We start from the raw sequence: 14,731 nt of genomic DNA, 5'->3' as shown, positions 1-14,731 counted from the left end.
ACTGCTTCGAAAATAGGCTACACACTGCACAACACCTCATTCCAGGTCCAGATAATAATAAACATTTTCTCAATTTAAAAGATAATGTATAAATCATTTCACATCTATTTCGATTTTCCCTTGTTGCGGCCTGTGTCAAGTGAAGCCAGTGAGGGTGTCAGGTGTCACTGATACGAGAGGCACAGGGTGGACAGGATGAGCTAGAGAGAGGAGGCAGAGGAGAAAAGAGTGCAGATCCTTGTGGTACAACAGGCTAGACCGTGGACTCCCAGAGTCCCTTTTGCTTGAGGCCCCCAGAAACCCTGTAAGCTACCCTGGTTCTAAACACAGATTAACTTAATCAAAATCTTATATACATCTCTCTCGCTGGGCACAGTTATTTACTTAATTACTTTTATGCACACTTACCGAATCCAAATGGAAGAAATGTTTTATATTTAATCAGTATGGTTGCTTTTACAACAGTGACCTCTAAGCATCTGCTACTTCTTTGCTTCACAGTGCAGGTACAAGTATTTAGTGTTTGTGTTTTGCAATACATGTTTGATGTAGTAACATGCTGGCACAGTAGAGAGCAGCAGAGCTTTTAAGAATCTGTAGTTAGGCTCACCAACATCAGAATCAGAACATATAATACACAAAGAGGTAACAGCCTACAGCATTATGTTTGTTGATGTTTTCACAGAGTTCACTGTCTTTTCAGTGACGATATGAAAGAGTCTGAATTCCTCCGCACTGAGTTTCCGTCTATCCAAAAGGCCACGCACAGGAAAGAGGAGGAAAGAATGAAGGCAAATGTCAGAGACCGACATGTGAATGGAAAGGTAGGTAAGAGGTGATAAGCCAGTCATCCAAACCAACCCCCCTCATCTCTCTCTCTCTCAATCACACGCACACACAGACACACACACTCCACTATGGATCAATGGTGACAGCCCAACGCAGCTGTGACCTTTCCAGGGGAGATTGAGGACCCCCACGCACTGCCCCTGGGGAGACATACATCTTCCCCCGTCCTTCTCGCCTTGACCCTGGGCTGATGGCTGGACCACTGGTGAGTGGTGATAAGAGTGTGGGGATGCCGGGGGCCAAGGGCAAGTAGGGATGGTGGTAGGTAGCAACACAAAGATTGCAAATACAGCAGGATTTCTTGGTATTTGTTTTGTTTGTTTCCACTCAACTCTGCTAAACTCTTGAGCTTCATGCTGACCCCAGTATAGGCCTCAGAGTGGTTAACACATGTCCATTAGTCTGTGGTATATACACCCCTTCATTCCAAGTTTTCTACTGTAGGGTGTGGAAAATGTGTTGTGTTGTAGTGTAGTATAGTGTGGTGTGCGTTGTGTTGTGTGATGTGTGTTGCATTGTTTTGCATGTTGTGTTGCATTGCTTTGAGTGGTTGTGTCATGTGTTGTAGTGTTGAGTTGTGCTATTATGTACTTCTCATTCTGCTAACTGTTAAAATATTAAGCAGTATGTATGCAGTCCTAAAATACAAATATAACAAACAACCGCTGCTCATAGTTTTGAGAAAACAATACGAAAGAAGAAGGGCGAAAATATTAAATTGTTGCTCTTGGATTTCTGAGTACCTGCAGTTCCCCAACAGTACCACAAGGAAACGTGCAAACACCAAGTTGGAACCTGACGTGGATGTGGACTTTGGAGTGGTCCTGGTTTTGGTCCACCAAGATGGAACTGACTTTGAAGTGGTCCTAGTTTGGTCCTGGTTCTGGTCTGCAGGGCCAGATATGCTCCACCCTAGCTGTCTGCAAGCAGGGAGGTCCGATACACACCCAGATAGATACTGATTCTGGAACAAATCCAACCTTGATGTCACAATAGAACCTTCTGAAACGTAGCACAGGTAAAAAAAAAAAAAAAAAAACAGAAGCCCCCTCTGGAATATATTGGGCATGGATGCCCAGATAGAACCACTTACATGGCATCTGTCATACCCACCCATTACCAAAACACGCACTGCATGGCAGATTAGTAAAATTGGTTGAAATGGCAAATGGTCATAGTGTTTTGTTACCATAGTTACCATAGTTACCATAAAGCATACTTTTGAAAACTATTTCAACTCCAGGCTATTTTATTTAGCTATATATTGAGGCAACAAGCAGTGGCAGACCCCATGTCATGAAATCTTCCATCCGATCCTCCAACCAGGTTTATGATGGAAACAAACCTATTTTAACAGTGACAGAATGGGGGGATTCCCTAGACCCCCAATGGCCTTGGAGGTCACAGGATGTGACAGGGGCTGAATTAATTAACCCTAATAAGTTGTCACTCACATTGATCTACTATCAGCTGTGGTGAATTGCCTGCCGATAGGAGATAACTCTAGTGCAGATATGCTGTGATGGGTCTGTTACTGAGTAATAACTGGTATGGGCAGATATGTGTTTCAAGAACTGCTCATAGGGAGAGTGCTCCAATGTGCTGTATGGCTTTGACTCCGAACTTCGAAATTCGAATATAATTCTAATATCAAAAAATAAATAAATATTCGAACGAATATTAGGCAGCCCTTAATATTCGAACTTGTTATGGGCATTATTTTTTTGTAAATGTCTTTGCTTGAACATTGTTTTCAATTCAGATTCCGAAGCTTTTTCAGGCATGAAGTTGTGTGAATCGCGAGATCGTTAGCAAGGCTGTCATTGGCAGTGGAGGTCCGTGCATTTCACGACTAGGCCTTCAGCGATGTCCTACACGACAGTTAAACTGAGTGAATCCACCTCTTAATACCATTATTATGACGCCATGGCTCTCGAGCCATATATGTATACAGAAAGGCAGTATAAGTGAGCATTGCATCACCTTAACATAGTCGAGTACAACAGACTTTATTAATATTTCCGGAGCATTTAAAATCAATACACCCGTATTAACAATTAAGAGTAGTAAACTCTCAGTTATATGATCGCTTGGATACTGTCACAACTTCAGAATAAAAGGCGATTTTCAGGGATTATCTACAAAGTTTTATTAAGTCCACCGAAAGTAGCCTATGTGAGCTTTAACAAGTTTGTCCACTAAACATCGCATTGTCCCACCTGCAAAGCAATTACATTAAACTGACCCGATCCTCACGATATCCATTTTTTTCTTGAAAGGTCCGTCTTGAAAATGGCGTTTCTATTATATTAGCGACCAGATCGATATCTCCTTCTCCTTCAGCCATTGTGGGTTGAAAATAAACTTAAATTTCCTTTTTCGCTAATTCACCACCACCATTCGCCAACTAAAATGAGCACTTCCTGAGGCACGGCGTCAGTCTGCCGCACTAGTGCCTATCCAATTAAAGTACGTGTACGTGTCACGTTCAACGTGATGCCTGCTAGCTTGCCCCAATGTCGCCAACTCGAAAATTGTACACAACTGTCTGTTTCAGTTCATTCAATTTAAATGATTTGAAAGTCCATTGACGTTGACTGATACACTGCCCTCTGGTGGACAAAACATATACAACTTAAGTTTTATACCATATAGGTCTTACTGAAGGCATTTAATGGTCAAACTATTATTAATAAATATTCGAATATATTCAAATATTAATATTAATAAACAAACGAACTTTGAATATGATTTTTAGGCAAAAGTCAAAGCCCTAATGTGCTGTAGCACCTTTAGACTATATGTGTGTGTGTGTGTTTAAATTCATCAGTGGGCTTGTGGGTGATGTGTTTGTTTGTGAGTGTGTGGAAGTTTTTTCCTCATACACACACTCACACGTATACAATGTCTTGTTCACAAACACACACGCACACACCATTTTGGTGGGTTGTACTCGACTCTTCTTTGCTGCTTGTATGTGTGTGTGTGTGTGTTTTTTGTATTTGGTTCTGAGCACATACCTGCTTGTGTGTGCTTATAGCTGCTGTGTGTTTAGGATTTCAGCCTGGCCTGGTTTGTTCTGAGCCTCAATGTCCTGCTTAAACATGATTAAAGTCCAGCAAAAGCGACAGGCTTTTTTAAAACATCAAATAGCAACTAAGAGGACGATTTCCCACCCAAAACGCCTTTGAAGTGGACAGCTGAAACACGATGAAGGGGATGAAACAAGTGTCTGCAACAGTTGTGTGGTACAGATACTGTGTTTGAAAAGGGAGGCTCCAGTGTTGTGTGTTACAATCCCTTTCACATACTAGTGTACAAAAATATTTTTTCTCCTCCTACACACACAGATAAACAAACTTGCACATGCATTTCGCACTCACACACTTTGGCAAGGATGATCAAAGTCAACACACACACACTCGCACAGTGGCGAAATTGTGTCAAAGGTTTATCTCCACTGTGCCACAGGGGCTGCAGAGGGAATGAACAACGGCATGTAGCATCCTTCCGTCAGTCTGGCTCCACCTGCCTCATGCCCCCACTCCTGTCTTCACTGGGATTAAACAGTGGAGAAGATACAGCTGGGCTTAAACATATATGTGTACAGTTTTTAATCAGGAAGTGAATGTGTGTTTGATATTACCAGCCTATCCTCCTCTACTTCTTTGTGGAAAATAATCTTTCAAAGGAAATTAAATTAAAACAAACTCAATTTATCTCTGTTTTTTCCTTATCTGGCTTTCAATGCAATGAGGCCTGCAGCTTCCATGGAACTATTAACTCAGTCTAAAAGGGAATATGTTGTATCCTGTCATTTTGTGTCAATGATTATGGTTGACCATGAGTATGGTTCAGGATCTGTGCTGAGACCATGATGATCAAGCTCTTCAGTGAACATGTGTAGTCATCAGTCTGTTACATGTACAATGTCTCCAACCATCAGGATACCTCAGTGCATGAAAGTAATTACACCAACATATGCAACAAGAGAAAGTCGTAATAGTTCATAAACATTCTGTCATTCAAATATCCAATACAATTGGCAGCATGTTTATTAATAAATTGATTTAATGTGGCAATGGCAGTATGTCTATTTTAAACTAACCAGTCACCATGAGAACATGTTATTTTTAAGTTAATTTGCTGTACCTATAAGAACATTTATCTATTTAAAAAAAAAAATCTCATAGCTGTGTGAGTTTGCTCTCATTATCTGAGCCTTGTGCCCCTGGTCATGTCTCACTGGGTTGTGGTAAACTTCAGCGACTTTTAGAGGAATGTCAGTCACTCGCTCACTCATTCACTCGCTTACACTGATGGCTGTGTTGACGCCGCTGTGAGCAACTGCTCCTCTAGGTGTGTGCAAGGACCAAACCAGGAAGCCGATGGGCTCTTCTGGGCGTGTGCAGGGGCCAAACCAGTAGGCAGATGAATATGCCATGAAGCCCAATCTGTTCTGGACTGACTGGGAAGGCCAGGGAGCTGTTTATGGAGAGTATTAGTCCTTAGTCCATTAGGACTAATACAGGACTCAGCAAGATCATTCTAAATGTTCTACAATTCCACATTATTTTCAATGGACCCAGATATTTTTTAGGCCGTTCATTCTACAACATTCTAAACACATTGGTGTGACGGTACCTGATGAAGGGTTAATGAGCATTAGTCACACTATAGATTTGCTCTCATTAGTGTGCTTGCCCGAAGGGAAGCACAGTATTGTTGTTGTCAAGTTTTCTTTATTCTCCCCGTTTTTTGTAACGCTAACTCCTCCTCGCCCGTTCAAGGTACAGACGCCGTTCAAACACCGAAACGTCCGGCCCGATCCGGTGCAACCTGCTATGACTTTTCTTGGCGGTACTCCTTGCCACTCCTTTTTTATTCCTCTTTTTTCATCCCCTTTTTCCCCCATAGACTTGCATGGCAGAACTGTGGGGCATTATGACATCATAATAGGCTCATTAAACTGGCTTGCACCTGTGCTTCACTGACACCTGCGCCAAGGAACCTATTCTCTCTGTTCCTCTCCATTCAACTGTATAACTAGGAATATTAAGAGACACCTTCCATAGGGCTCTACAGTGCGAGTATTTCACTCGCATAAATAGGTACGTGCGAACTTGAAAAACTTGTATTCCCACTACCGTAACGTTAGCTATCCTAGCTGTGTTAAGCAGTGCTATCCTAGCTGTGTTAAGCAGCTGTAATATCTGAGTACGGGGCTAAAGGCTAACTAACACTACGTAACGGGAGTATCCACTGGCAGTTTCAGCTAGCCGTAACGGGGGATCATTTTCCTTAATTCAAGTTGTGAAGTAAACCTGTGAAGTAATTCATGAATTTAGTTGTGTGACTATAGTGAGCTAAGGCTTGTATTCCTACTACGGTAACGTGAGCTATCCTAGCTGTACGGGGCTATGCAAAAGTAGCTTATACTGAAAGAATGGTTTAACTTGTTAGCTCACCAGTTTATTTTGTTGCTAATATGGTTGGAGAGGATTAAGCGTGACCGATAGCGTGAGTTAACATTAACCCGTGTCCTGGGAGTAATGATTCATGAGAGACCTTGAATCATTAGGTTAACTGAAAAACGTTTGAGGATGTACCTGGACACAGCGTAGCTGTTGTAGTGTGCTCAGTTTTCGAAAACTAGACTGAAACTAAGAAGGATAACTATGACTAAATGTGACTAAAATAGCTGCCAAAATGAACACTGAGATAGGGGACCCCTTAATCTGCAATTCATGGTTGCTAGCTCTAATCAGATGTACTAACTAGGCTTATAAGAGAAGACTAACTTTTTATGCCATCGAACACCAATAACTAGAACTTATTTGACAGACTATAAACCAATGTGATACACGTGCTCTCTAGCTATACAGTAAAAGTGTTGCTTACATTAGATACTAGACCTACAGTCTAACTCTAACTGCATTAAGTCTAACATATAGGCCTATCTTACAATAAACTTTAAGTAAAGCTGGCTATTTAACCGCATTCATTCCAATATTGTTGCAGAGATGTTTCCTTTTACCAAGATAACAATTTCAACAATTCACTTAGCTCAGTAAGTCAGTATAACGAAACTCTGGAACTATTATGACCAACACACTAGACCCTTTCACAATAAACAAGCAAACAAGCAAACAAAAACAGAACAACAAAGATACCCTCATATGTCTAAACATCAGTGGAGCCAAAATATAATGGTTGAGCTTGGTTGCTTGCTAAAATATATTGGAAGAAGGCCCCACTACACTGATTGAGTAGATGTAAATACATGTTAATTCATAGGCACTTGTTCTCTCTGTCATGGCCGCAACAGAGCAAGCACACTCTCGCAGTTCATTCACGAAACGCATTCTAGTTTGTAATTGCTGTTTAATTGCAGTTGATAGACTAAGCCACACCAACAAGTAGTGCTAAAAAGGGTATACAGTGCCCTCCACAATTATTGGCACCCCTAGTGAATTTTAGCAAAACAGGCTATTAAAAAATATGTCTTTGTTGTTTATCCTCTTGGTCTTTCACTCAAAATATTCAAAAAAATCTTACCTTTTCATTGAAGTAAAATTATTGAAAGAAAAAAAAACTGTTAAGATTGAATAAATATTTTTCCGTAAAACATGTGTGCCACAATTATTGGCACCCCTAGAAACATCTTATAATTAAAATCTAACTGAAGTATATTTCCAGTCATGTTTTACATTTTTAAGTTCACCTGTTTGATAAGGAACTCTAAAGAGGTCAACCATGACTTCCTGTTCCACTGGCGTACAAATATGAGGTGATACAGGCCAAATTCCATTAGCCATTCATCACTATGGGAAAGACCCAAGAACACAGTGACGATGTGCGACGAAAAGTTGTTGAGCTGCACAAATCAAGAAATGGACACAAGAAAATCTCTAAACAGTTGAAAATACCCATTTCTACTATCATGGAAATATTAAGAAGTTTAAAGCGACAGGAGATGTTAAGAATCAGCCTGGAAGAGGATGTGTCTGTACATTGACCCCACGCACCGTGAGGAGGATGGTTAGACTGGCAAAAGAATCTCAAAGGATCACAGCTGGAGAATTGTAGAGGTTAGTTGAGTCTTGGGGTCAGAAAATCTCCAAAACTACCACAAGACGCCACCTACATCACCACAAGTTGTTTTGGAGGGTTGCCAAAAAAAGCCTCTGCTGTCAATCAACAACAAACTAAAGTGTCTACAGTTTGCCAAATGTAAGTCAGACTTTATTGGGACCGAGTTATATGGTCAGATAAGACCAAAATAAAGCTTTTTGGCAACAAACATCAAAGGTGGGTTTGGCGTAGACAGAAAGATAGCCATACAGAAAAGCACCTGATACCCAATGTGAAGTATGGTGGCGGATCTTTGATGTTGTGGGGCTGTTTTTATTCCAAAGGCCCTGGACATCTTGTTAGAATACATGGTATCATGGACTCCATCAAATACCATCAGATAATTAATGAAAACCTAACAGCCCCCCTCCAGTAAGTTTAAAATGGGCCGTGGTTGGACTTTCTAGCAGGACAATGATCCGAAGCACACCTCAAAATCAACACAAAAATGGTTCACCGACCGCAGATTAACGGTTTTGCCATGGCCATCAGTCCCCCAACCTTAACCCCATAGAAAATCTGTGGGATGAGCAGAAGCCGAGTCTACAAACGTTGACCTCAGAATCTGAAGGATCTGGAGTGATACTGCATGTAGGAATGGTCTCAGATCCCGTTCCATGTGTTCACCAACCTCATCACGCATTATAGGAGAAGACTCAGAGCTGCTATCTTGGCAAAGGGAGGCTGCACAAAACATTCAATTAAGGGGTGCCAATAATTGTGGCACATATGTTTTGGGGGAAAATATTTATTTAATGTCAACAGTTTTTTTTTCTTTCAATAATTTTACTAGATTTTAATAATTTAAGATTTTTGTGAATATTTTGAGTGAAAGACCAAGAGGATAAACAGAAAAGACATGTTTTGTATAGCCTGTTTTGCTCATATTCATTAGGGGTGCCAATAATTGTGGAGGGCACTGTATGTGCGTTAATGTCATTTAGAGTTGGTTTGTTGTGTTTGAGTTTGATAGTGGAGCCTGTCTCTGGAGAAGGCAGAGAGAGAGAGGGTTGGAGAGTTTTTTGAGTCACGATCATGAAAGCTTAGTTTCAGCCTTAGCAGTTGGTGTGACTTTAGTAACAACTCGTGGGAGGCATGAAAAAAGGAACAAAGAGGCTTTGTTTGTTTGTCAGTGCTTTGAGACGATACTTTCTTCCCCATGGCCTGACAAGGTTTTGTCACAACAGACCCAGTGGGGATACACAAAGCAAACAGCACATTAAAGTGCACTTTAAACACAAAAAGGCTTCTCTGAGGCGGTCTTGTCTTTTGCCGCTTCGCAAATGGGGAGTCAACACAAATTGAACATATATATTTCATATACTACATTGAACCACAAACAAATCCTCACAAATATAGTACGTATACATTTCATATACCATATAGAACCACAAACATACATAACATATACATTTCATATACCGTATAGAACCACAAACAAGACCTCAAACATAAAGAACATCTACATTTCATATACTGCATAGAACCAAGTCTTCTGCACTGTGTTTGAGAGGGCTGCTTTTAACCTGATTTTTGATCATACAATCAAATGCTGGTTCCTGTGAAGCTGAGTGAGACAGAGGAAGTGGACACTGAAAGCTGGCTAGGAACTGACAGAAGCTGACTGAAGAGGCTCTGTGGAGTTTACCCCCTTAGGTCTTGGTTGCGGTATCTGATGTTGGCTAATGAAATTTTACCAAGGCTGCTTCAAAGCTAGGCAATTAGAGTGAGCTGAATCACCTTTACCTCTGTGCCATTAACATTTTCACGCTTTTTCCTTTTTCAAAATGATCCTCTTTTTAGTTTGTGTGTGTGTGTGTGTGTTTGTGTGTGTGTGTGTGTTTCATGTCTGCAGGGCTTGCATTTAAAAGAAGCTCTTTCATTCTCTCCCTTTCCCTCTGTCCCTTTCCAGCTGTGTGACACACAGAGGTGTTTGGGCCAGACATCTCGCTGAGAGGTTGTTGGAGGTCTTAAGCCCCAACTGAGAAGCCCATGGCCGATTGATAACGAAGGCTCTTTCATGGGGCTATAACTGCAAACAGACACCTGGCACACCTTAACCCAGCAGTAGGGAGAGGCTGTTTTGTGATGTGGATGAAGCTGTTGATCTGTTGGCTTTTTGACTGCTTAAGAAACTCGTTTGAGAAGCTGGGGGAGGTTTTCTCTCATCGTCGTTTCATTAGTGGCCCTATGTACTAGGCTTAGAAGAAGCAACAAGTAGTTTGTTCAACTTTGTAATGAGGTCAGTTAAGATGGCCATTTGGAAGACCCAAACATAATATATTATGAGTTGGCTCAGTTGTTACTGCAGAGGTTTAAATTGATTAGCATATTATAAATTGATTAATGATGATGTTTTGCTGTTTTGGTGATAGGGGGGTTATTGATTCAAGTTGCAATGTGGTTGTAGGGGTGCCAAGGGGAGTTTTGGTTGATGGGAGGATGTAAGCCTTGTGGTTGAAGGTTTTGTTTTTGTGTGTTTTTATGGTGTAACTTTGTGAGCGTTAATGACAATGGTTTAAAACCTAATGTTAAACCTCTCTCTCTCTCTCTCTCTCTCTCTCTGTCCATTCCCAGAGAATAAAAGGGCAGATTGCACTGGTTATTCTGTTGCTTGCCAATGTTGTACTTCCACTGTACTGTGTCCAAGTCAGCCATTTAGAGGTGTGCTCATGGATGATCCTATACTGAATGTGGCCTCAGCTGCCACTGCCATATTTGCTCTAGAGGTGCCGACAGCAGGAAAGTGTTTTCCCTGAACACACTGTACATTTATTTTCGCCAGTTCGCCAGTGAAAACATGGTTCCAAAAGGCTGATTGTCACAAGAAGAGACCTTGTTACTGCTATGGTCATGTGACCCTGAAATTAACCTTCACAACCCAAAGGTTCAGAAGGACAGTTCTGTTAGTGATTCTAAAGTAATCATGAAGGGCAACAGAGAGAAGCAACTATAGCTTCAACTGAACCATGTCTGAACAATGTATCCCAATCATGCATCCCAACCATGTATCCTTGCCATGTATCCTAACCATGTATCCTAACCATGTATCCCAACCATGTATCCCAACCATGTATCCCAACCATGTATCCTGACCATGTATCCCAAAAATGTATCTTAACTATGTATCCCAAACATATCCTAACTATGTCTTAACTATGTTTGGTATGAATAGATGTTGTCTAATTAACCAGCTCTTGACGTGACGCTCCCTTTTGCACTTGGTCATTTCCTCTCTGATTCCATATCTAAAACTGCACCATGCTCCTCACTCTAATAGAACATACTTTGGAATGATGCTACATCATCAAACAGCATGAATTTAGATCATTTTGTGTCAGGGTGCTTGTCTGGTGGGTGCAGTAAATAAGCTGTAGTGTATGTATATATCATTAGCTTTCTGACACACACACACACACACACACACACACACACACACACACGCACGCACGCACACACACACAGACGCACACGCACGCACACACACGTCCACACAGTCTCTAATTCAACCTGAGTTGTCAGCATCTGTTTGGCATGACGCAGAAACTCTGAAATTGAGACTTTCAACAAAAACATTTAAATAGAGGTTACAAAGGTCCATATTTCCCTGAATTTAATTTATAAAATGTTGCTCTGGCTCCTTCAGATGTAACCATTATGACCCCACTTCTGAAAAAATTGGGTAAGGAAATTACTAGAGTGTGTTGTCACGCCCGTGGATGACGAATTGAAAGTGGGACATTGCTAAATGAACCTGAGATATTGGGGTCACGAGATTCTACAGGCTGACGACAGGTGGAACCACTCCAACTCTGAAATAACGTGGTGGAAACATGCCGGATCAGAGCCACGTCCACTCTAGGGTCATTCCTTATCAAGGCAGTCAAAATCCCACTCTACAATTATCCACCCTCAGTATTGCAATACATGTTGGAGAAGATGTTTGTCACAAATTCATCAGCTATTGATTTTTAATGCAGCCTCTTTCAATTCCCATTGACGTCTGATTTTCACCTTTTTCACCTCTGATTTTTCTCCTGAGAGAAGAGTCAGAGTGGTCTCTGTACAATAGGTCATAGGTTTCTATTCGTCCTGTAATGATTCAGTCATGTTGACAGGATGCAAGTGCAGGTAAAATGCATTCCACAAAGCCAGCAGGATACAAATTCACCTTGGGAAAAGTAGGCAAAACCAAACAGATCAAAACCATAGAACAGAAGAATTCACTTCACAGTCGTGTTACCACAGCACATAATCCAACAATACTACAAACAAAAGGGGCGTAACTACAGCACATAATCCAACAATACTACAAACAAAAGGGGCATAACTACAGCACATAATCCAACAATACTACAAACAAAAGGGGCGTAACTACAGCACATAATCCAACAATACTACAAACAAAAGGGGCATAACTACAGCACATAATCCAACAATACTACAAACAAAAGGGGCGTAACTACAGCACATAATCCAACAATACTACAAACAAAAGGGGCATAACTACAGCACATAATCCAACAATACTACAAACAAAAGGGGCGTAACTACAGCACATAATCCAACAATACTACAAACAAAAGGGGCGTAACTACAGCACATAATCCAACAATACTACAAACAAAAGGGGCGTAACTACAGCACATAATCCAACAATGCTACAAACAAAAGGGGCATAACTACAGCACATAATCCAACAATACTACAAACAAAAGGGGCGTAACTACAGCACATAAACCAACAATACTACAAACAAAAGGGGCGTAACTACAGCACATAATCCAACAATACTACAAACAAAAGGGACGTAACTACAGCACATAATCCAACAATACTACAAACAAAAGGGGCGTAACTACAGCACATAAACCAACAATACTACAAACAAAAGGGGCGTAACTACAGCACATAATCCAACAATACTACAAACAAAAGGGGCGTAACTACAGCACATAATCCAACAATACTACCCAAACACTGGCGGAAATGGAGGGAAGATGAAGCACAACATGTCTTTTAAATGGAGGATGGGCGTGGTCTTGGAATTGGGAGCAGGCGCTCATGGTTTTCCTCACCACTCTGATGAAGTAGGGCGATGAGGAGTCACACCTGTAGGATTTGTTGGAGGAGGCTCGACACCTCCCTCACAAGCTGCACATGTCTGCTTGTGATTTTCTCCCCTCTCTGCCTGCTTTGTGTACCTCATTTTATGTGTCTGTGTTTTTTTTAATTTAGAAATGGCTTTGGAGTTGTTATGGGCATGAGCTGAAATAAGCATACATGCACTCACCATAAAAACACACACACACACACACAGAGACATGTAAAGAGCATACACTGACACATAAAGACAGACACACGTACACACACAGATACAGTTTCTCTCAGTCTCTCTCTCTCACACACACATGCTCTCCCTCTCTCTGTCTTGCGCTCTCTCTGTCTGTCTTTCTCTCTCTTTATGTACGTACAGTAATGCACAATACTCAAGCAGATTGAGATGTCTTAAATCAGTTACATACACATTTTTATTTTGTTCACCAAGTTATGATTAAGAATATCACTGAACTCAATACATATTGTTTTATTGATTCTCTATTCACTCAATGAAATAGGTCCCATTAATTCTCACTCATATACCACAACAATCGCTTTGGCCTTTTCCACAAAACTGTTGAATATGTAACTTTAAAACCTAAAATAGAAGCAATTGCAATTCATATAAACTGGTTCATAATCTGACAATGCAGTCCCATCAATTTCATTTTTGTCTGTAAATTATTTTCTGAGAATAACATTCACATTTGTTTTTCTTAAGAGTAGGTTTTTCTTTTGATTCCTTTCCAGTTTTTACAGGTAGACACATACAACTTGGAAAAAGTGTAAATAAATATTTTAACAGAGATGGTAGTGACAGCCAGGTAGCAGCTGGTATGACGGTCAGACTGCTGAGGTGGCGACCCCCGTCTCTGTGCTGTGGTGTGAACATCAAAGCAGTTCCAGCATCTGTCCGACAAAGCAAGAGAGGCCATTCTGTGGGCCTCTAGCAGCTGTTGTTGTGCTGGACTATAAATACGCACACACTAATACACATACTAACACTCGAATGCAAACACAGACTACTGTCTCTCTCTCTGTCTCTCCCTCTCTTTTTCTATCTCACACACACACAGACACACACAGACACACAAATACACAGACACACACGCACACACACACTAACTGTGAACCTCATTGTGTCCTCATAACTCTGGTCAAATCAGAACATACACAAAAGCACCCAGATGTCGATTCTCTCCAATACACTCAGAAGGAACATCCGAGCAAATGCTATTTTGAATGAGAGAGCTGCATGGCTATTTATAAAGACAATCACATCTTTGTTTATAGCCAGTCCATTACGCTGAACATACAATGATAGAGGTATTGGGGACCACATACTGAATTCCTTAGAACACTCACAGAACAACAAAGTGGAAATGAAATAAAATTATTCCATTTCACTGCAGTATTTCAATCCATTCAGCTCTCTTATTACAATCATAACACGGTCCATATTTTGCAGTGCATACACACATCGTAGCTTGACTGTTCTCTCCCTTGTACGTCGCTTTGGACAAAAGCATCTGCTAAATGACTAAATGTACTGTAAATGTAAATAAACGCTTTTGCACAGCCCTCACAAATGTCTGCCGGTGCCTTGTGTTCTATATTTAAAGGATGGTTGTGGCTGAGCAGCACGGTC

Source organism: Sprattus sprattus (genome assembly GCF_963457725.1).
Source record: "Sprattus sprattus genome assembly, chromosome: 11".
Taxonomy (NCBI): domain Eukaryota; kingdom Metazoa; phylum Chordata; class Actinopteri; order Clupeiformes; family Clupeidae; genus Sprattus; species Sprattus sprattus.
Note: the sequence above shows the minus strand (reverse complement) of the source record.